This window comes from Pinus tabuliformis, chromosome 3_1 (assembly GCF_031772625.1).
Source record: "Pinus tabuliformis cultivar Carrire ecotype Pingquan chromosome 3_1, CPIR1, whole genome shotgun sequence".
Classification (NCBI taxonomy): domain Eukaryota; kingdom Viridiplantae; phylum Streptophyta; class Pinopsida; order Pinales; family Pinaceae; genus Pinus; species Pinus tabuliformis.
The window spans coordinates 234,787,369-234,810,646 of record NC_142301.1 but is presented as its reverse complement, the minus strand read 5'-3'; positions in this window follow the sequence as shown (position 1 = coordinate 234,810,646).

Sequence of the window (23,278 nt, the reverse complement as noted above, 5' to 3'; positions counted from 1 at the left end):
CAAAGATTTCATCATTTTTTCTTTTGCATTTGAGCACACCATAGCTGCTGTCCTTTTGCAAAAGGATGATCAGGGAAATGAAAAGCCAATTGCATTTTTCAGCCGAGCCTTAAGAGATGCACCCTTGAAGTACCAAATCATGGAGAAGCAGGCCTATGCACTTGTTAAGGCCATCAAAGACTTCAGAATTTACATTTTGTATTCACATGTGATTGCTTATGTGCCAAATGCTGTTGTAAAAGACATATTAACACAAGAGGGGTTAGAAGGAAAAAGAGGCAAGTGGATTGCCAACATCTTTGAATATGACATAGAAATAAAACCAACCAAGCTGATAAAGGGACAAGGTTTAGCCAAACTAATGTCCGAAACAAATTTTCAAGCCTTAGACATCAACCAACTGGGCAATGAACTGGAGTTGGCGACTCCACAGATCAGTGAAACCTTTTTGCAATCCCCATGGTACGCTAATATATGCTTTGTACTGTTAAACCTGTGTGCTCCCCCAGGACTGTCCAAAACCAAGAAAAGATTTTTGAAAATGAAGGCTTTAAAGTTTTGTGTTTTAGATGGTGCTTTATTTTAGAGAAATCATGAAGGCATATTGCTTAATTGTTTAACCATGAATGAAACTAACAATGTCATGAAAGAATTCCATGCAGGGGATTATGGAGGACATCTATATTGGAAGTCCACTACTGATAATATTTTAAGGGATGTTTCTATTCGCCCTCTTTGTTTGCAGATATAAAGAGGTTTTCCACCTCATGCCACAATTGCCAAATCTTTGAGGGCAAGAGAAAGCTGCTGCCTTTGCCCCTTAAGCCCATTTCAACCAAGAAACCTTTTCAACAATGGGGTCTTGACTTCATTGGAGAAATACGTCCCTCTTCCTCAGGCCAGCATAAGTGGATCCTAACAGCCATCGACTATTTCACTAAGTGGATTGAGGCCATCCCATGCAGGCAAGCTAATGACACTACCATTATCCAGTTCCTTGAGTACAATATCCTTTCTAGATTTGGCTGCCCTGAGAAGATCATCACTGACAACGCCGCTGCCTTCAAATCCAAAAAGATGATCAATTTTTTCCATAAATTTCACATTACCTTGGGCCACTCTACAGCGTATTACCGTGAAGGTAATGGCTTGGCTGAATCATCCAACAAGAGCCTGATCAGTATTATCAAGAAGATATTAGAAGAAAACAAAAAGAACTAGCATAGAAAGCTCACAAATGCCCTATGGGCAGACAGACTTTCAAGCAAGAGATCCATTGGGATGAGCCCTTATGAGTTAGTATATGGCATGGAGGCCAGATTTACTTCATCCCTGGGCATTCCTACTTTCAATCTGTTACAGGAAATTCAGGCTGAACCAAATGACATTCAAAGAAGAATTAACCAGACCATTCTTCTTCAGCAAAAAAGAGAACAGGTCTATGACAGAGCTCAAATTTTGCAAGAGAAACTCAAAATAATGTTTGATAAGAGAGCTAAGGCTGAAGATTTCTGTGTTGGCAACAAAGTTCTAAGATGGGACTCAAGAAGAGAAGACAAGGGCAAACATGCAAAATTTGATTTTTTGTGGAAAGGCCCATTTGTTATCAGTGCTGTGCAGGGCAATAACACATATTTTCTCAAATCTGTAGATGACAGCACAGCTGAAGAAGGCCCTGTAAATGGCCGAGTGTTAAAGCATTATCATGATCCCTTTTGTTGAAAACAATGCAGCTTTGTATATATCTCTTTGTACATAAATGATTGTATATATCAGCGCTTTGTTTTATTTTTCTTATATACCAGTCCGATTGTTGGAAGAGCAACAACAAAATTTTGAAGACACAAACAAAGTAAGTACTCCTTTTCAGATCTCTGTTATTGCATTAATCTTAGCAAAAGGGTGCAGCTTCCAGTTTTCAGTCAATAGTATCAAAAGAGAGGAGGATTTTCAGTTTACATCAGCACCCTTGGTCAAAGCAAAAATAAGTGAAATACATCAGTTTTCATCCATGTTTTGAAACAATTTCAAAGGGAAATACTCAAGCAACATTATATATGATATCAAGCATGCAGAAGAAAGCAGGCAGTGCTTCATAGTTCAAAACAACTCAGTTGAGGGAAAGTGTTGTTCTTATTCCGAAGTTTCAATTATCTAACAGTCAACACAAAGAAGTGTTTCCAGTCCACAGCAACAATAGAAGATCAAGGCAGTCTGACCTGCTGTTCTTGGCTTTTCACAAGGAAAATCCATCCCCAAGTGGAGCCACTGTTAGCCTCCTGTTGCAACAAGTGTTCATATTGCATGATTGACATTTCTACATACCAAATATGTCATACTTTGCATTCTGCAATGCTCCATATTTCCAAAAGAGGCCAAAGAAGAGGCCATGAAAGTGTGCTAGTCTAAATGCCATTGTTGTTTTCCATTTTTGATGAGTTATTCCATTTTTGAAGAGTTTTTCAGTTAAGGGAGGCCAAACAGCTTAATCTTGGTATCCCTAGGTTTCAATTTCCTGTTGTAGAATATAGAGAATCATTATCTGTCCAAACAGCTTAATCTTGGCAGATTTGTAGATAGGTAGAGAAACAAGGGTGCTCATCAGCTTAATCTGAGCCCTTGGATGAAATAAGTGTAGATTGTAGATAGGAGCACAGTAAAAGGAAAAAGAATGAAAACTGGGTATGCTAGTTCAAGTGCACCCAAACCAAAAGATAGAAAAAATGCTAGGTAAGTAGGCTGGGTAAGTAGTTTGTGGTTGCAGAGTCAAGTTATGTGATCCATTTCATGTTTTCAAGTGTTATATTTATTCAGATCATAGTTATGAGGCAATTTTCCTTTATAGGAGTTCAAGCTGAACATCTCTAACTTCCCCTTCTTCTTATTTCCCAAATCACTCACTAACTTCCCCAAAGAGGTCAAGATCTGCTTGGCAACTCTTGAATTCATCATTTTCCATTATGTTTGCCTAAGTAAAGGTCTACTTTTCTTGGGAGTACTATTGTTTCACTCTTTGAGTTATTTTCCCCTTCAAATAGCCTAAGGTCCCTTACCTTAGCGCTTTCTTGTCATTTTCATTTTAACTCCTAACTCTATTATGTAGCTCCCTATATCATTTCCCCATCCCCTATTGTACAAAAACGATATAAAATCCCAAAAAGTATTACATATTCCCCTCCCCTTGGCACTATAGCCATATTTATTCAAGCCCAGGAAGCAGTAGTCCATCTGGCACTCCTACTAACCCATCCGTGTCCTGACTGGAGTTAGTCTGACCTCTGCTTAGACTAACAGCCATTTCCTTTTAATCCTAACCCTATAAAACCCACTTTTCGCCCTTATCCTAAAGTCTTGCCCACAATATATTTGACCCACTCGCATATAATCCCATAAACCCTCTTTCCTAATGTTTTCCCCCCCACCGGATTAAACAGCTAAATAAAAAACACCACGGGCCCAGTCCCTTATCCCTCCACCGCCTTGTGTGTGCCGTCGACCGTCCAATTGCCCGTGCCTCAAATCTACGGTGGGCGGCTCTTTTCATATCCCGAAGCCGTCGATGGTTAGCGTCTGTGAGATGGGTGGTTTTCCCGTTGTACTCCCGCCACGTGTCACCCTCTCGACTGTGGCGGAGCCCCTCCTCCAAAACCGCATTTGCACAGAAGGTGGTGCGATAAAACCAGATACCGCCCTCCTGCGTGACGTAAGCACCATGTCACCCTGCCACGTCACCCTGCCACATCACCTTGCCACATTACCCTGCCACGTCATTCGCCGTACTGGGTCCCACTGCTGACATCATGCTGACATCATCACCAAAATTAGGCGCGAAAGGCGAAATTGCTGCTCAGGAAGCCCGGAATGAAAAACAAGGGAAGTGTTTGATGCGTGATTAGCGCCTAATTGCGCATCGCTAAGGAGAAATGGCCAAAATGGAAAGGCGCAGTCCAACGCAGGTTTGCAGTAGTTATTTTTGCCCAAAAAGAGCCAAAAAGGAGCGATTTAATAGTTTTGAGTACCAGAGGTGCAGATAAAGCCAAATTTCATGTCAAAGAGTATCAGGATGCAGCAAAGTGTATCAGTGAAGATTTTTTCAGTGGCTCGAAGCAGGTGAACATTAAAGAGCCCCCCCAGCAAAGTCAAAGAAAGTGGTGATATCCATTTAAAGCTCTCAAATCACAGTTAAAGCATTTAAAGCCACCGAACAGCAATGGATCAAAGCCCAAAGCATAGTTATTGCAGAAACACTGCACCAAGCCACCAAGGACACCATATTAACTCATTTTGATAGAGCTGCCCCAGCTCAGCTCAAAAAGTTATTTTCTAGCATTAATTTCAGGATAAGATTAGGTTAAAAGAACTGATTTTCCCTCAAACCTGTTGAGGTAGGTTGTAATAGATATTTTTGGATATCTTTCTCTATATAAACCACCCTGATTCATTGTTTAAGGGTTGGTGGTTGGTTGGTTGCTCACTGAATTTAATCTAAGAGAGACTCGCTCTGTATAGTTGAGATGTTTTCTTTAATCAAAGACTGCTGAAAGCTTGGAGAATGGACTGTGTGATGTTTGTTTAATGGTTGGAGAGTGAATGGTGGAATTCTTGTGCTGCCATATGAATCAATAAGTGTTTCTTATCTCTGTTATTTCAATTTCATACATTCTAAAGTCACAGAACAAAAGATTGGCTTAGAATTTGCTTGTCTGCACTCTATGCTCAGTTTCTGTGGTTTCTTAATGTTTTCCTCTTGATTTAGGCATAAATATGGATTCCTTATGGCTCATATTTGCTCTAATTCACCATGTTTGACAGTTATCTAGGGATTCTTAATTTCCCCTAGATAGAGCTCATTCACCTTCCCTTTGTTAAGCTGAGTGGGAGATTATTTGTTGCCTCTCATTTCTTAGCCCTCATTCCACCCTTTAAAGCTTAAATGTTGTTTCATGAGCAGTTACCTTGCTCCTCATTCCTCTTGTGACCAAGAAAACGCATGAGCAGTCCTACTCCATGACTCCACGTCCAATGGTTTTAAACTTTCCACACTATGCATTGCCTCTCTGCTTGAAAGAATCCTCATTCCCACAAAAACACAAACAAAACCCCTTGTACTCAATAGCTAGCCTAAAATCATCATCAACGAAGCTAAATCCTAAAGAGAGAGCCCTCTCTGACTGCTGGTAGGCTAGGACGAGTAGCCAAAAGATTGGTTTGTGGTTACCTTGGCCGTATCTCTTAAGGAGCCAAGGGACAACCTGAGTGATAACACAACCCACCATATGAGTCCAACCTCCAAATCTAGTGTCGTGGAACTTCTAGGTCTTCAGCCATTTACAGACAACCCACCATATGAGTCCAACTTCTAAATCTCCTGTATGCGAATTTGGAAGGTATACTAGATTGGGAGGTTGGATTCATATGGTCCTTGGTATTTAGAAATTTAGAGATAGTTGTGTATTGAATATTGGTTAGCTTATTTGTAAATCAATTTTAAAATAAGTGTGAGATGGTATATTAAGAAAGTTTTGGTTTAAAAGAAAAATCTCAAAATATTAAACGCAGGTTTCCAATAAAAAAAATTTAATTGGAAAACATAACCCGACAAATTTATTGAAAAAAATAAAAATAAAATTTTTTATTAAGAAAACAACAAAACACATCACAGCATTAAACTCACCTATTCTCTAGTTCAAAGAGTGGAATAAGTGCTTTTTCTTCACTGGGAAAGAGTGGAATCATTCGAAAACTAAAACAATTTCTGCTTTAGAAATTTCCTAAGGAACTATCTGCACTTTTAGTTTGGATTGGTAAGTCTCACGGGTATTTATAAATGTCAGCCGCATTGCATAGAGCCCACGGGATAATAAAAAAATTATTTTGTTTGGCGGTACTTGTTACGCTCTTTGAACCAGATATTAAGTGAGTTATTTTCCTGCTGTGTTTTGTGGTTTTTGGTGTGTTTTTTCAATTATTTAATAAGAACTTTCCTTCTTCTTTCTTTTTGTTTTGTTTTGTTTTATTTTTTCAATTGTTCAATTAAAAAAATCCGTATTGCATTGGAAGTTCCACCAATAGATCCAGAACTTCACTCTTCTATGCAGTATCTTGGGATTTCGCTCCCTGAAGAAAATGATCCTGGGACTTCTCTTTAATCATTTATCCATTATATTTTAAATTAATTATAAATATAATAAATAATTGAAAATGTAAATTTTTGTGATTTATGTAGGTTTTAACCCTGTACAGAAATTACCTGCATACGAATTCTTAAACAAAGAAAATAAACAATGCGAGAGCATAACCCATAAAACACATATGCACAGAGATTTTTCCTTGGATCCCAAAACCGGGACTACCAGCTTGATTTTTCATTATGTTCCTTTCAATGTTACAATACATATTTATACATGCCGAAGCATCCAATACCATGGACCGAAAAACCATCACGTCGAATACCATGTGCGAAAATCATGCACAAAACCATAGGTAGGTTCGCCCAACCTAATATAGGGTCCAAAAAAAAATTTTCCCGGGGCGCTGCCCCGGACCCCGTAGAGGGGGGCTACCCGCCCCCCCTGTGACTCCCCCGCTGCACAATCGGTGCAACGAAGGGGGGCTCCCGCCCCCCTCTAACCCCCCGTTTAACTACGTAGGTTAGTCGTGGAAAGAATATAACACAACCCAACAAATCTCCCACTTGTTGTTTTCTTTCCACAGGGGGCCACAGGAGAGCTTAGTCATTTTTCCAGCCCTGAAACACCCATTGTTTCTCTACACCAAGAGAACTTCTCAGAGCTCACAGATTTTGTCAATGCATCTGCAGTATTCTTCAAAGTGTCCAACTTTACCAGCAACACCTTTTTGTCTTCTATCATATCCCTCACAAAGTGATACTGAACATCAATGTGCTTTGTCTTTGAATGATAAGCAGGGTTCTTTGCGAAGAAAATTGCACTTTGGCTGTCACAGTCTATTCTTATAGCTCCCTGTACTAACCCCATACTTGAACACAATCTCTGCAACCAAACTGCTTCCTTGCTTGCATGAGTGGCTGCCATGTATTCTGCCTCTGTAGTTGATAGTGCCACTACAGATTGTTTCTTACTCATCCAACTGACTGCACCTCCAAATAGGTTAAACACATACCCACTTGTAGATCTTCTCTGATCTAGATCTCCAGCCCAGTCTGCATCAACAAAACCATGAATATCCAACACTCTGTCCAATCCTGGTCTTCCTTGGTAGCACAAACCATAATCACTAGTGCCACGCAAATACCTGAAAACCCGCTTCACTGCTGTCCAGTGCTCCTTCCCAGGTTTTGACATAAACCTGCTTAATACTCTCACTGCATGTGCAATGTCTGGTCTAGTACATACCATTGCATACATCAGGCTACCGACTGCACTTGCATATGGAACACGGGACATGTCCTCTTCCTCTTCTTGTGTCTTGGGACACTGTTCAGCAGATAACCTCACACCTACAGGAATAGGAACCTTCACCGGTTTACTATCCTGCATATTAAACCTCTGCAGTATTGTCTCGACATACTTCCTCTGGTTTAACCAGAGCTTCCTCTTTGTCCGATCTCTTTTAATTTCCATGCCCAAAATATAGTTTGCAGCACCAAGATCTTTCATGTCAAATTTGGAGGACAATTGGGTCTTCAAATCCTGGATAATTTCTTTGTCATTTCCAACCAGCAACATATCATCCACATACAAGACCAGATAAATAACACGGTCACCAATTAATTTAAAATACACACAATGATCTGCTTTGCTTCTGGTGAAGCCAAGTCCCCGTATAAATGTATCAAATTTCTGATACCACATCCTTGGTGACTATTTTAACCCATACAGAGACTTCTTTAACTTGCATACCAGTTCTTTCTTACCCTTCACCACAAAGCCTTCAGGTTGCTTCATGTAGATTTCCTCTTCCAAATCCCCGTGAAGAAATGCTGTCTTCACATCCATCTGTTCTACCTCAAAATCAAAAGAAGCAGCAACAGATAAAAGTAATCTAATAGAAGCTACCTTGGCAACAGGAGAAAAAATATCACCAAAATCAATTCCCGGCACCTGGGAATAACCTTTTGCTACCAACCGAGCTTTGTATTTCTCCACCTTTCCTTCTGCATTAGTCTTCTTCTTGAACACCCATTTGCTGCCAATGGGTTTCCTTCCAGCCGGCAACTCTACCAGATCCCAAGCCTCATTTTTGTGCAAAGATGCCATTTCATCAACCATGGCCTCTTTCCAGAGTTTTCCATCCTCTGAATCCACTGCTTCCTTCACAGTTATGGGATCATCATCAGTAACAGACAAAGCAAAATTTGAACTGAAACCAGATGGACTATACCTTTCTGGCTGCCTTCTTTCTCGACCTGATCTTCTCACAGCCGGAGTTTGTGGCTCTTCATCTTCTGATTCCTCCTCTGCTACAGAGTCTGATTCTTCCTCCTTTGGCTCAAACTCTATCTTCTCAGGTTCCTTTGGTTGGACTTCATGTTGAATAACATCTTTTACCTCTCTGAACACCACATCTCGGCTGTACACAACCTTCTGTGTGACTGGGTTCCAAAGCTTATAACCCTTTAAACCATCCTTATACCCAATAAAGATGCACTTTTCAGATTTACTATCCAACTTGGTTCGTTTCTCCTTTGGAACATGTACATATGCATCACATCCAAATACCCTCAGATGTGAAAGAGAGGGTTTCTTACCAGTCCATACTTCTTGTGGAGTCTTATCCTCCAACGCTGGTGAAGGTGATCTGTTGATGAGGTAACATGCAGTATCCACTGCCTCTGCCCAGAATTCCTGTCCTAACCCGGCACCACTGAGCATGCTTCTTGCCCTTTCTATCAACGTCTTGTTCATTCTTTCTGCGACTCCATTTTGCTGAGGTGTATAAGGAGTAGTCTTCTGTCGTGCTATACCACACTTCTTACAAAATTCTTCAAATTCCTTGCTGCAAAATTCTCCACCATTATCTGTCCTCAGCACCTTTATCTTCTTCTCTGTCTGATTTTCCACCAGAGCCTTAAATTCTTTAAACCTGTCAAAGACTTCAGATTTCTTCTTAAGGAAATATATCCATGTATTCCTTGAGAAGTCATCTATGAATGATACATAGTACACAGAATTACCCAGTGATGGAACCTTCACAGGTCCAAACACATCACTGTGCACAAGCTCTAATATCTATTTCGTCCTCTTACCACCAGAGGGGAAACTCACTCGATTCTGCTTCCCATACACACAATTTTCACAGAAATCAAAATCCAGAGAGCTATCATTCATACCTTCTACCATACCTTCACCATGAAGTATTCGAAGGCCCTTCTCTCCAATATGTCCAAACCTTTGATGCCACAACATGGTCTTCTCTCCAGAGACCACTAGATTTTCTACTCCATTTTCAGGAACCATAGAACTATTGCACCCATCAACAACAGTGCTACCTTGCAGTTTGTACAGAGTTCCAGTCCGAACTCCCGCATCAATATCAGTGCTCCTCGAACCATCTTGCAGGTATCTTTCTCGAACACCGTCTTTACACCTGCATCATCCAACTTGCTTACAGAAATCAGATTTCTGGCCAATGCAGGAATATGTAGAACACCCGGAAGTGTTCTAACCCTTCCACCTTGCAACTTCAACTTTACTTTTCCCCGACCAATGATTCTAGCCTTCCTATCATCTGCTAAGAAGACATCACCACCATCGTATTTCTCATACTCGCAGAACCACTCTCTATGGGGAGTGAAGTGAAAGGATGCACCTGAGTCAATCAACCATGCCTCATGATCTACATGTGTACTTGAAGAAGCCAAGTACACATCCCCACCTTCATCTGAGGTGGTTTTCGCCTCTGCAGAAGGAGCATCATCAGATCCCTTTCCTTTATCAGGAGCTTTAGATTTACAATCCCTTCTGAAGTGCCCTTCCTTTCCGCATTTCCAGCACACCACCTTTGTAGGTTTTCTTGGAGATTTAGATCTCCCTCTAGATTTAGATCTCCCACTCGATGACTTATTTTTGTTTCTGTTCTGGGACCGTCCTCGTACAGACAAGGCATCACCATTCTGGTTGTCCATATTCTTCCGTCTCATCTCCTCCGTCAGCAAGGCTGAGACTATTTCATCAAACTGCAAAGCAGTTGCATTGCTACCTATTGCAATAACCAGACTATCCCACGAATCTGGTAGAGAACACAATAGACTGATGCACTTATCTTCATCTAAAAATTTTAATATCAACAGATAATAACTGACTTACCACAGTATTAAACGCATTCAGATGCTCTGTCACCGAGTCTCCATCTTTCATCCTAAGGTTATACAGCTTTTTCCGCAGGAACAATTTATTCACCAGAGACTTAGATTGGTACAAAGTCCCTAACTTGACCCACAAAGCCTTTGCCGTAGCTTCCCCTGATACATTCAACAATACTGAATCTGAGACACACAATCGTATTGTGCTCTTTGCCTTCTGATCCAATTTCTTCCATTCTTCATCAGTCACTCCCGATGGTTTAGTACCTGGATCTACCGCGATCCACTGATCTTTATCGACCAACAGATCCTCCATCTTGAGTTTCCACAACTCAAAACTCTGACCATTGAACTTCTCAATCTCGATCTTTCCACTGCTCGCCATCATCTTTCACCACCAGAATCGATCTCGCAGATCTCCCACTGAACAGGGTCTACCACAGGCCCGAGCGAAACCCCTCAGCAACAAAGGTGTCCCCTTGGAGCCAAAACAGCTCTGATACCAAATGTAGGTTTTAACCCTGTACAGAAATTACCTGCATGCGAATTCTTAAACAAAGAAAATAAACAATGCGAGAGCATAACCCATAAAACACATATGCACAGAGATTTTTCCCTGGATCCCAAAACCGGGACTACCAGCTTGATTTTTCATTATGTTCCTTTCAATGTTACAATACATATTTATACATGCCGAAGCATCCAATACCATGGACCGAAAAACCATCGCGTCCAATACCATGTGCGAAAATCATGCACAAAACCATAGGTAGGTTCGCCCAACCTAATATAGGGTCCAAAAAAAAATTTCCCGGGGCGCTGCCCCGGACCCCGTAGAGGGGGGCTACCCGCCCCCCCTGTGACCCCCCCGCTGCGCAATCGGCGCAATAAAGGGGGGCTTCCGCCCCCCTCTAACCCCCCATTTAACTACGTAGGTTAGTCGTGGAAAGAATATAACACAACCCAACAATTTATAGTGATTTTCACTGTATTTATTTTGGGTAAATCACAACAATTAATACCTTTGAAATTACTAAATATAATTCATTATCAAAACTATAATAAATAATTATTATTTATATAAAATATTAATAACATATTAAACATGAATGTATTTATAAATGAGTAAACTTGTTACATGTAAAGAATTAATAAAAACATAAATAAATTATTATATTTTTAAATTACTAGGTTCTTACCTTTTTCTTGGAGATTGATCAAAATAAGAAGATGAAGACACCTCAGCTTCTGTTTGACTTTGGATTGTCATTATTTTGAATTCTACATCTTACAACTATGGAGTATCTACTATGATGAGGGACAAACATTTTGAAAATCAACAGTTCTGCCTTGAAAACAAGGATTAGAAAATGATATTACAATCCGCTGCCCCTCAAAATTAATTTAGATTTGAGATATTACTGTTGAAGGCATTTTCAGAATGTCCATTACAAGTTGGAATCATTTCATACATTCATTAAAACTAAAAACAATTATAAAATTTCGAAACTATTATATGTTGTTTTAGCATATTGATATGAAGTTGAACTGGGTGTTATAAACTTATTTACTGTTTAGCCCTTTATTAGTCCCAACTTATGACAGCGCAAAGACTATAGCATTCGATGGGCATCGAATTAACATTAAATTGCTTTCATCAATCACAACATTCCTATTTTAACTAATGTTTAAACATAAATATTGAGTCAAATAGTTTTTTATCCAATTTTCGGGTGTCAACCTCTTATTGCGAGCAAAAGAGTATGATTTTCACAATTCTTGTTAAAACTTCAAATCTCAAAACAGTTTAGTTTAATGCGAATTTAGAGCTAGTATTATTTCAAAGTCATTTAATGTTTTAATAGAAACATAAGAGCTAGTATTACTTCTAAGTCATATGATATAATGTTTTAATGGAAACAACAAAAAGAACTCAGGAACCAAAGGCTAAATCTACCATACATATCCAAAATTTAAAGCTGCCACACTTCCACTGACATGCCACCTATCCTGGTCACATGTCACCTCTTATATGCTCCTGCCTCTTCCTCATTCCACCAACCTCCTTCCCCATTCCCATCTTCATTCCAACCTCCTTACCAATACATTTTAGCCTCCTTACCCATAGAGCTGCCTACAACCATTGCCCTTGTTCTTTAATCAGTTCGATAAATTAAGAGAGTCTCTTTTCAAGCTCTAACTATGAGCTGATGGATTCAAGTGACCCAAAGGACCATCATATTGGACGGTATGCCACCCTGAAAATGAGCATGATTTATGGGAGAAAGAAGCCTGGAACGCAGGTAACATTGGAGGCGTTTCTCTTCGCATTAGCCATTCACTAATTTTTTTTAAGCTTCTGTGGTCATCATGGTCATTGGTGATGAATTTATCAACTTCATAGCTTTCTGGTAATTTCGTGATGTCGACTATATTCTGAAAGTGGCTCTAGATTTAAGTAAATCACCCTATTTGAATAGCAGGTAAACCATCATCTTGCGGGAATTCACCCTAATTCTACAATCCAATTGGACTCATGTTTCTTATGGACTCGTGATCTTTTTTGGGTGGAAGTGTTATATATGTCTATGTCTACGGTTGGTTAGCGATTTTTTATTACTATCACCGTACTACTGAATGCCCATGATTTTATTTTAGCAGGTTCTTTTGGTTTTTAAGCAGCCCAATTTGATATTAAATGACACATATTATAAAATATGGAAATCTTAAAATGATTATACAGTGTTCGTGGCTTATAAATTGTTTTGTTTTCTCTATGTGTTGTGTTGTGCAGGTCGAGAGAGTTATTATGACTATTGGAAATTATGTAGGATACCATACCAACAAATGGAATCACTCTCTCATCTACATAATGCTTATTGGAAATAATGTGGGAGACGATTCCAACAAATGGCATCATTTTCTCATCTACCTAATGCTTCTCTGGGTCTAGCAACTACAAATGTAGCTCAAGACAGTTACTCTGATTATGGAAAAAATATATTGGAGACCATCCTACAAATGGCATCACTTTCTACAGAGTCTGAACAATACTTCTTTTATAAGCTTGATAGTTGTTAGCATTAGTTTCAACAATCTTGATAGCTTTCATTGGGATTTGATGCCTTGAGTCCATTGATTTGAATTCTCCTCTATTCTATTCACATCTGGACCCAAACCTAAGTCCACTTTCGAATAGGCCAATGTTATTAACTTACGGTTATGGTGTCGTGAATGTTTTAGTCAATTCGATTCGCGCCATTCACACAACCTAAATATCTGAAGTAGCAAGCATGGTCCATCCGAAGTAGGAAGCATGGTTGTAGACAATTGATTTATTTGGTGTTGAAGATAGAGGATGCACCAGAGGAAATGATCATGTACATATAAAAGCTTATCCCTACATTCGCATTGCACGCAAAAGAATTCTCATTATAAGCTGTTTATATCATCCCCAGAATATAACCTCTCGCATTAGGGCCTGATTTATTAGGTTCTATTATGTTTGCCAGTTTTGCCACCTCCGGTTGTAGGACATAAGCCCATTAAATGCAGTGATTGATATCAACCCACACGGAACAACTAAATTCAGTTGTTCCGGAAATGCACGGAGGGAGGTCATACCTGCTTTTGAGGGAATCGTAAAGGCGAGGCGAAGGCTATTAGAGGAGATTGCTCACTTTGTTTATATAATGTTGTTTTCATGAATCTGTTTCTGGTTATTCCACAATCAATAACATCAATTTTGTAAGACGTCGAGGAACTTTTAACAATGAGCATACACCATTTTTTTGTTTCGCATTGTATCATTGTTGTTTTGTCTATGTAGGTTTAGCACAAATTGACTCACCTGTTTTAATTGTTATTTTTTTGTCTGTGTAGGGTTAGCACAAATTAATTCACCCGTTTTAATTGTTATTGTTTTGTTTGTGTAGGTTTAGCACAAAATAATTCACCTATTTTAATTGTTATAGTGTTGTGAGTAAGACTTTATTTTTTATTGTGATAGCAGATGAATACATGAACATATGTACCCAGATTTATGAATCCTTACAACCTTGTTCACATAGTCACGAGTTTAATATGTATATATATATATATGATTTGATTATTTCTTTTTCCTTGTTGTAAGATCTATCTGCAGGTTTTTGTTTTTAGAGGTTCTCATTGTTAGTCATTTGAGCATTTCTCAAGTTTTCTCGGGCAAGTCTAGTAGGTTAAGAGATTCTCTTGTTATAGATTCTTTTTATGCTTTAGTAGGTTAAGAGATTCTCTTGTTATAGATTCTTTTTATGCTTTAGAAAGATTATTTTATGCTTATAAGTTTTTCTCCTGTTATTATTGTGTATTAAATGGTTTTTATTACGTATAATTAGTTAAATGGTTTTTACTACAAATAATTATTTTTAACTTGCTACTAGCCATAAAAGAAAATTAAATAGTTGTGTTATTTGTTATAATAGTATTAGCAATTTTTTTGGTGGGTGATATTAAAAAGATATGTGGATCATCTCAAGTTCATAACATTTTCTAAATATTTTGAAATTTGTAATCTCATATGAATATATGTGTCCAAATTTATAAATCTAGATATTTATATATTTTAAAATTAAAATTGTAAAATTATTTAGTTAAATCTCTAATTCTAATTTTTATATTTTTAAAAGGGATTTTTTTGGAAGACATTGAGTTTAAGATTAAACAACCCTCAAATTAGAAAAATAAAGATATACAAATTAAAATTCTCAAAATATGAAAATCTGTCCTCATCCATTATATATAGAAACTCTTCAAAATAAAGATAAACAAATTAAAATTCTCAAAATAGGAAAATCTATCCTCATCCGTTATATATACAAACTTTTCAAAATAAAGATATACAAATTGAAATTCTCAAAATAGGAAAATATGTCCTCATCCGTTGTATATACAAATTTTTCAATTTAACGATGAAACAAAACTACCCTAAGCCTTGACTATCGTTCTTATTGTGATATATTTTGGGAAATTTCATCTATACAATCCTTTAAAAAAGTGATATTCTTTTTAATATTTAGTACTTTAAATATCTTTTAATAATTTACTTTATTTTTGTAAATTAACAATTTTTTTATTATTTTTTTTAATTCTTAAAATTAAGTTTTCTAAATAAATTATTACTAAATTAAATTTTAATAATTTCCTTTTAATAAAAAAATTAAATATTTATAATTATTATTTATTTTTAAATTTAAATACCAACTTATTACCTCCATTCTTATATATTTTATATTTATTATTTGGCTTTATATGGACATAATTTTCTATTCTGACATTGCAATCTTATTTAATTAAAAATAAATCATTTAAAGAAAACCACATAAAAGATTTTCCAAATTAAAATTCATTATATCTTTGTAAAGAGAATAAAAATTATCAAGGATAACTAAAAAGAATTATTATTTATTTATAATAACTTCCCATATTGAACAATCCTTTTAGTAATATTTGGGAATTTACTTACTAGACAACTAAAAAAGATTCATTTATAAATTAAAAAAAAAACACTACATAGCATTTTAATGTTACTTTAATATTTATGTAATGTAGTTAAATTAAATAACTATATTAATTAAGTGTTTTATTTTTTATTTTATTTATAGACTAAAAATATATAAATATCTTTGAGTTATATTAAAAAAATTAGAATAAATTTTTTTATATAAATATCTTTTAATTATATTAAAAAAATAGAATAAATTTTTTGAGGGGCATTTCCAAAGGGAAATAAAGAACTCTATTGTCTCACTATAAAGTTAACTGTCTACTATGTTTACAAATAAGTTTGTACTGTGTAGATATAATTTTTATATATTGATGTATAAAAAGCAATAATAGACTAAGATAACTTATGTCTTTAGATATAATTAGTATAATAATAAAATAATTAGATGTGAGACAATAAGTGGTTGAGTGTTCTCTGCAAGCATGTATAATGGCTAATTAACTTCCTTGTGATAATAAGTGGTTGAGTGTCTTCTACAAGCATGTCCAATGGTTAATTATTCTCCCTCTCATTCTTCATAGCTAAATGATCCTTTTTTGTGGTTCATGTTTTCATGTTGCTCTAAGACTTATGAGACTAAATCTTAATCCTAAATACTAGGGAGAATTTTAAGAATGTAAAGTTAACATAAAGTTTGGAAACCTTGGTCAATCTAACTAGTCCTTAATCTATAAATTATAGAATGTTTGGCAATATTCTTGGAAAAATATTCAAATTTGTAATGATTTTATATAGTACCTATAAAATTTGGCAAATTTTATCATAAAATAATTTTATACTATAAAATTTAGGCCAATCAATTTAAATAGTTTTATACTATAAAATTTTGGCGAATCAATTTTAGGAAAAATGGAAATTGGTGAATTGTTTTTTCGAGAAAAAAATTGAAAAATTAACGTACCTGTAAATATTAGCCCCAAAATTTTTCCTTGCGAAATACCACTTTATATGTACCCTCAAACTTTCCTTTGAATGACCACAATTATTTGAATCTTCCTCGAGTCAATCTATCTCAAGCATTGTGGGTCTTGTTGATGATTCTGTGGGTATTTTTGCATGTTGTTTCTCTGATCCTTCCTTCTGAGGAGCTACTATTTTAGCTGCTTCTGCCACATACTAGCCTCCTTTTCCAAACGCAGGCCCCAATTCAAGAACAATTGTTGTCGTTTCTTACCTGAAGTTATTGTACTTGTTGAGTGTTGTTTACCATGCAATCGCTGTTGAGTCAACCTGTTTGATGAAGTCTTCTGTCGTGTTGGATGTTGTTTGACTCAGCCTACCTCTTTTTAGTATGTTCCATTGTTCTTCACTATTGTTGCAGACCTCTTTTGGAGCAAGAAAATGTAGGTTCATTGGTGGTTTGAGGTCACAGATTATATTTTTATTTTTTGCGGACTCTTCCTCTATCTGTTTGATTTGTGCCTGAATGGAGGCGATTTATTCATAAATCTTCTGCAACCGAACTGAATTTCTGCATCTCTCACTGTCAACAATTAAATTTTATAGTTCTCACAAAGGATAGATAGGCTGATTGTTTTGGGTCAGGTTTCCCAACCAGTCGTGCACTTTCTCCATTAGGAAATAACCATTTGCAAGTGCTTCAGCAAGTGTCTATTTTACGGTGATAATGATGCTTGTCTTTTCATCGATTGAATAAGTTTATATCTCAATCGGATCAGGCAGTGCCAATTTGACTGTCTCTAACTTCTTTTTTATATTTGCATTCATGGCTATCAAACTCGAACATGTTGTGTGGATGTGGTCACAGCAGTTGACCAACATGCAGGATGTAAAATCTTTGGGAGCTTCAATGACAAGGTATGGTATTGTCAGCCAGAGGGCCTTAAACTTATCTGTAACCTAATCTACTTGTGCTTGCAAGATCATTGTTTTCTTGTATGAGTTGATCCCTTTCTTCCATGACCTCTTGTAATTTTCTTTTCTGTTGCTCATGTTCCCAAATGAGGTCATCATGTATTATCTCTGCTCTTTATGCAGCTTGTTCGATGAATCCAAACAATTGTGTTGATGGATAGCATTGCAGAGTCTCTGCCTGCATTGTGTTTGGATCTGGGAAATTCCTCTGAATGGGTAGGCCACTGGCAATGGACTTTTCAGAATGGGATGTGGGGGAGGTTAATTGTTGTGAAGGTGAGGTTAAATGAGGAGTAGGTGGAATGATAACTAGGTTTCAGATTAGTGAGAAATTTATGAGGAAGGTAGCTTGGTAAAGTTAAGTTCCCATAGACTGTAGTGTGGACACAATCCAATCTTCCTCTAGTAGTAGATCTGATCCTAGAAGTAGGGATATGAGTGAGGATGTGTGAGCACCATTTCCTTAGAGAGACTCATCGTATTGTTGTGTGGAGTCTACTTCCATCTCTCCTACTGCCACACGTGTACCAGGGGGAATAGATTCAGACAGGGCTGCGGAGTTGGAGGCTGTATGTGGCAATGGATCTCGCGTCCCTAATGATATTGTGAATGTAGATGGAGGATTTTCTTCGACTATGGGTGATGCAGATACTGATTGGTTGGCCCTGCCAATGAGGTCAACAATTAGAAATATAGGGGTTGTCTTGGGTTTCTTAGTGACTCTCTTTCTAATTCCCCTTCTCTATTTCAGTGTAGGAATTGTTGGCTTTGAATGTGCACCAGGGCGAACATGAGGAATTTCTATAGATAAAGGGGCAGTGATAATTGGATTAAACAATATTGATGCTTGAAAAAATATGGATTGTGTTGTCTCACCTAACGGTTTTTTGAAATATTAAATTTCCTATTTGAGGGAAGACATATGTTTCTCCATTTGAACAAACATAGGCTCCAAATCATCCTCTCCTCGTTTCTTCCAGCGTCTTCATGTTGATTCCCCTGTTGAAGGTTACAATTTCATCCCTTCGAATAGGTACTTGTATTTGCCCTCCGTGATCTTGTACACAACCCCTAGCCATGAACCCACTTCAGTGTGGAATGTTTCTTTTGTTAAGGAAAACTTTTGCAGCCTCATTTCGAATATTTCTGGTTGAACACATCTTGGCATGGCGTATGTGTGCCCATGGGTAACCCCAAACTAGATATCCTACAAAATCTCATCTAGCAACTCTCTGGGCATTCGCCCCACCTTCATAATTGTTATTAACATTGTCTCATACCAGTTGTTTAAGGTCACTTCATTTACTTCTTTGTTACTGGTGTCCCCTTAGGTTCTCCATGGCTCGTACCTAAGTGCTATAAGTTGATCTTCTCTAATTTGAACTAGATCCCCTCCTTTCAGTAGTTGCCATGTCCACATTGCTAGCATTATGAGTATATAACAAAATATGGAATTGGTGCTTCTGTTATATATCCCTTCACAATCTTCAAAGAGTTTGTTCAGTATGAAGTCTGACCACTTAAGCACCTCCCATTTGCTAAAGTGTTCCGCAACCGATATTGCGTCCAGGGTACACTCATTCCCGAACAAATGTTTCATTGTCTTCACTTCTATGATATAGAAAGCAAATTTTATTTCTTCCTTGTTGATGAGATCAATCTTTACATCTTTTCCTCCATGCTTGGTCTTGTATTTTTTATAGTAATCTTTGTCACCTTCCTTATTTGCTCTCTTTGTTCCTCCCTAGAATGTGGTAGGTATTGCATTTCCTCTTGTTGAGAGTCTTGTCAATAATTGGATATCGTCGACATGAATTGGGTATTTTTCGTCAAGCCATAGTGATCCGCCATGCATCCTGCTGGCGAGGAGCTTAGTGCATTGCATCACAGCGAATTGTGTTCCAAATACTGGTAGACTTCTGAGATTAATCAGTGTTGATCATTGAAGGCCTCTGAATTCCTCTTTAACCTTTGTGGTCATCATTCCTTCTCCCTTTGGAACCTCCTCTGTGTATACTTCTCGCTTCAAAGTTGGAAATTGGAAACAATCTAAGAGATTATTGTCCACTAACATTTCCTTGTCATATTTTCCATACAGAGCTTCTAAAACTATAATTCTTTCTTTGAATCGATCATCTGGGATTGAGATAATTACCTTTGTCATTATTTTGTGCTGTTGATAGAAGACTGTTATCGGAGGCTTATAGTTTTCACGTCTCTACTATTGCTGGTTCCCAGAATCAATTTCAAGTTCTTTTATCACCTGCGTTTGAAACTTTGTAACTTATTGCATATTCATGTAGATCAAGTAGATCAAATTTGACACGATGTTTTTTAATGGACTTGGTAACTAATTATTACGACAACTTTCCCTACGCAAGCTTAATCGTCTTATGCCATCGTCAGATGACCTAGATCTGACTAGTATGACATAGCTCTAGAAAGGACATAGTAGGCTGCATGGTTAATAAAGTTTCCATAATGGTGGGTAATTATTAGCTAATTTCTTCCCCGACGGGAAAATATTTTACGGAAATTTGTCTAATAGGTGTATTATTGCTTACTTATTTTGGAAAATATTGGTAGTACAACAAAAAAGACTCGTAGAACGTGTGACTATACCCCCGTCCACAAGTGGGTTGCAATGACATGGAATTGTTCTAGAAACACAAATGAAACGTACTATTTATTTTCTAGAAAAATCAAAAGAAATTGGAATGTGACTAAATATGCGATTGACTATGTCATTGACTATGCAACTGATTATGTAAATGACTATGTATTATTGACTACTACTTGTGTGCTCATCTCCAAGACGCCTTCGATTTGATGGCGTGACTTTGGACTTGTGAAAATGCGTCAGGTGTGCGTCATTCACCCATCTTGGTAACATTATCTCATCTAGGTGCGCTAGCTTCACCACACTAGAGTCTTTGATCTCCACAACCATGAATGGTCCCAACCAATGCATTTGTAGTTTTCCTACGAATTTTTGAAATTTATTATCACATAGTAGAACATGATACCCTACCATGAAAGCTTTCTTCTTGTTGTGTCTGTCATGCCAAGCCTTCTATTTGTCTGTCATTTTAGCAGCCTGAGAAATGAAGATGCTTGGGATAATGAATTCCACTAGTACTACTTCTTCTCGACCGCATACCAGCTGGAACGATGTTTTCTTGTGTGTCCATTTTACTGTTGTTCTATAAGCCCATAATGTGCTAGCACCCGCTCATCTGTGTACTCTTGATTTTCTCATACAATTTTTGTTAGACCCTTCTCAAGCATCTTATTGAAGCTTCGACCATTCTATTGGCTTGAGGATGGTACAGGTTGCTCTTTTGATGTTGGAACATAAAGTTTTTTAGGAGAGAAGCAATAGTTTCATTAATCAAATGAATTCCTTGATAGTTGGTTAGGCTCTTTCGACATCTAAATATGGATATTATGAGTCAAATATGAATGTTGCAAGAGTATCGGTTGTACAGTCCTTGAGTGGTGATTCCTTTACCCACTGAGCAAGGTACTCTATAGCTGTTATGACGTATCTAGCATGGCAATGACACATTGGTAGTGTAATTAGGCTGATAAAGTCTACTACCCATTTCTCAAAAATTTGTACTATGTAGCAGATGTAAAGGCTTTCCATCTCTGTGATAAACATCGAAACTCTATGTGTAATACTTAGCATCCTTTTGGAGGGTAGGCCACCACAATCTGGCTTGTAGCATTTTCCGCATGGTAGCTTTTCCCCTGACATGGCCTCTCGCAGCCCCAGCGTGGCATTCCCACAGCAGTTCTTGCCTCTCATGTTGAAGGAGATAGCATTGGAGAACTTGATCAAGTCCCAGTTTATATATATGTCCTGCAATTAGTTGATAATCTGTCGCTTTCATTATTAGGCATCTTTTCTGTGCCGGCATGTATCCCTCTGGGAAGTTTCTTGTTGCTAATAATAGAACAATCTCCTCTAGGTAGTCTAGTATGGCTTCTATTCGAAACAAGTCGGTGTCTGGAAGTTGATCATCTAGTGGTCCTTCATTCTATCCTGACTCCAACCTCGACAAGTGGTCTAGCCCCACATTTAACTTTCCCATTTTTATTACCACTTCAAATCTGAATTCTTGGAACAGTAACAACCATCGATAGATCCTTTCTTCCAAGAATAACCTGTTTACCAGAAATTTTAAAGCTAAATGGTCCGTGAAGAACTTGAATGGTGCTCCCACTAGATAGTGTTTGATTTTTTGTAGGGAGTAGACCATTTCCAATGCTTCTCTTTCTGTTCTTATGTAATTCTTCTCTGTTGTTGATCGTTTCCTACTGGAAAAGTAAATTGGATGGTCTAGGTTTCTTTCTTTGAGTTGCAAATGTACTGCTCCTAATGCTATTCCTGATGCGTCAATGTGTACATGGAACTACTTATTCGAGCTTAGGTATACAAGAATAGTAGCACTTGCTAATGTTTCCTTTAATTTGTCAAACGCTACTTGACAGACCTATCTCCACCTGAAGGCTTCCGTTTTCTTCAACAATTTCTCCATGGGAGCCGTAATCAAGGCATAATTGTGGATGAATTGGTGGCAATATCTTGTGTGGCCTAGTGTTAATCACAGTTACTTCACATTATTCAATGGATCCATATTCACCATTGTTGCAATGTTTGCAGGATCTACACAAACACCATCTTTACAAACAATATGGCCCAACAATGTTCCAAATGGAATTGCAAAGATGCATTTCTTTATATTTAAGGAGATATCTCGCTGTCTGCTGATGAGCCCCAATTTTGGTACAATTTGGGCTCATTTTTGGCCTATTTTGCTTGCTCAAACCATTCATTTTTATTGTTTATGCATACACTTCTTAGTTTATTCATGTTGTTTGTAGGAGAAAGGATAGGCACTTTATCTACGTAGCTAATGCATTGTGATTCCAGGTTTTGGCATTAAAAGGGAGCAAAAGACAACGAAAAGGTGGCAAGGAGACAACGAGTTGGCATTGCTGACGTAAGGAGAGGTTGTCCACGGTCTTGGGGGACATTCCTCGTGATCCTCACCAAGAACTCCGAGCCCCACTCCATCCTCCCTCCGAGCTTAATACACGGCCAGCTGTTCTACAGGAACAGCAGTTCAAAACTGCTCTACAGGAAACAGCATTTATGATCATCCTACAGGATCAGCAGTTAAACTATAGATTGAATAGCCGAGCTCCTAGAATCATGGATACTTGTTGGAGCATCGTTTTGTATAAGTATAGAGGCCTTAGCCTTGGTTAGGTTGTTGAAACTCTCGTATTACTATTGTAATTTTGGAGCACAGCTCAAGTTTCGTTCTCTTTTGTAAGCCAATTTGGCATGTTATCAGATTATGAATAAAGAAGGCCACTTTTGAGTTAGTTCTGAGTTTTCTCAAGGAGCTATAGCTCTCAGGTTAGGGCCCAACCTGAGAGCCATAGACCTCCTCAGTGTTGTAATGCATTTACCATTAGTTCCAGCACTTGAGTTTGTTTAGTTTCCTATGCAATTCGGATTTCCAGCTTGTTAGTTTAATTGTTTTCATTAGCATAGATAG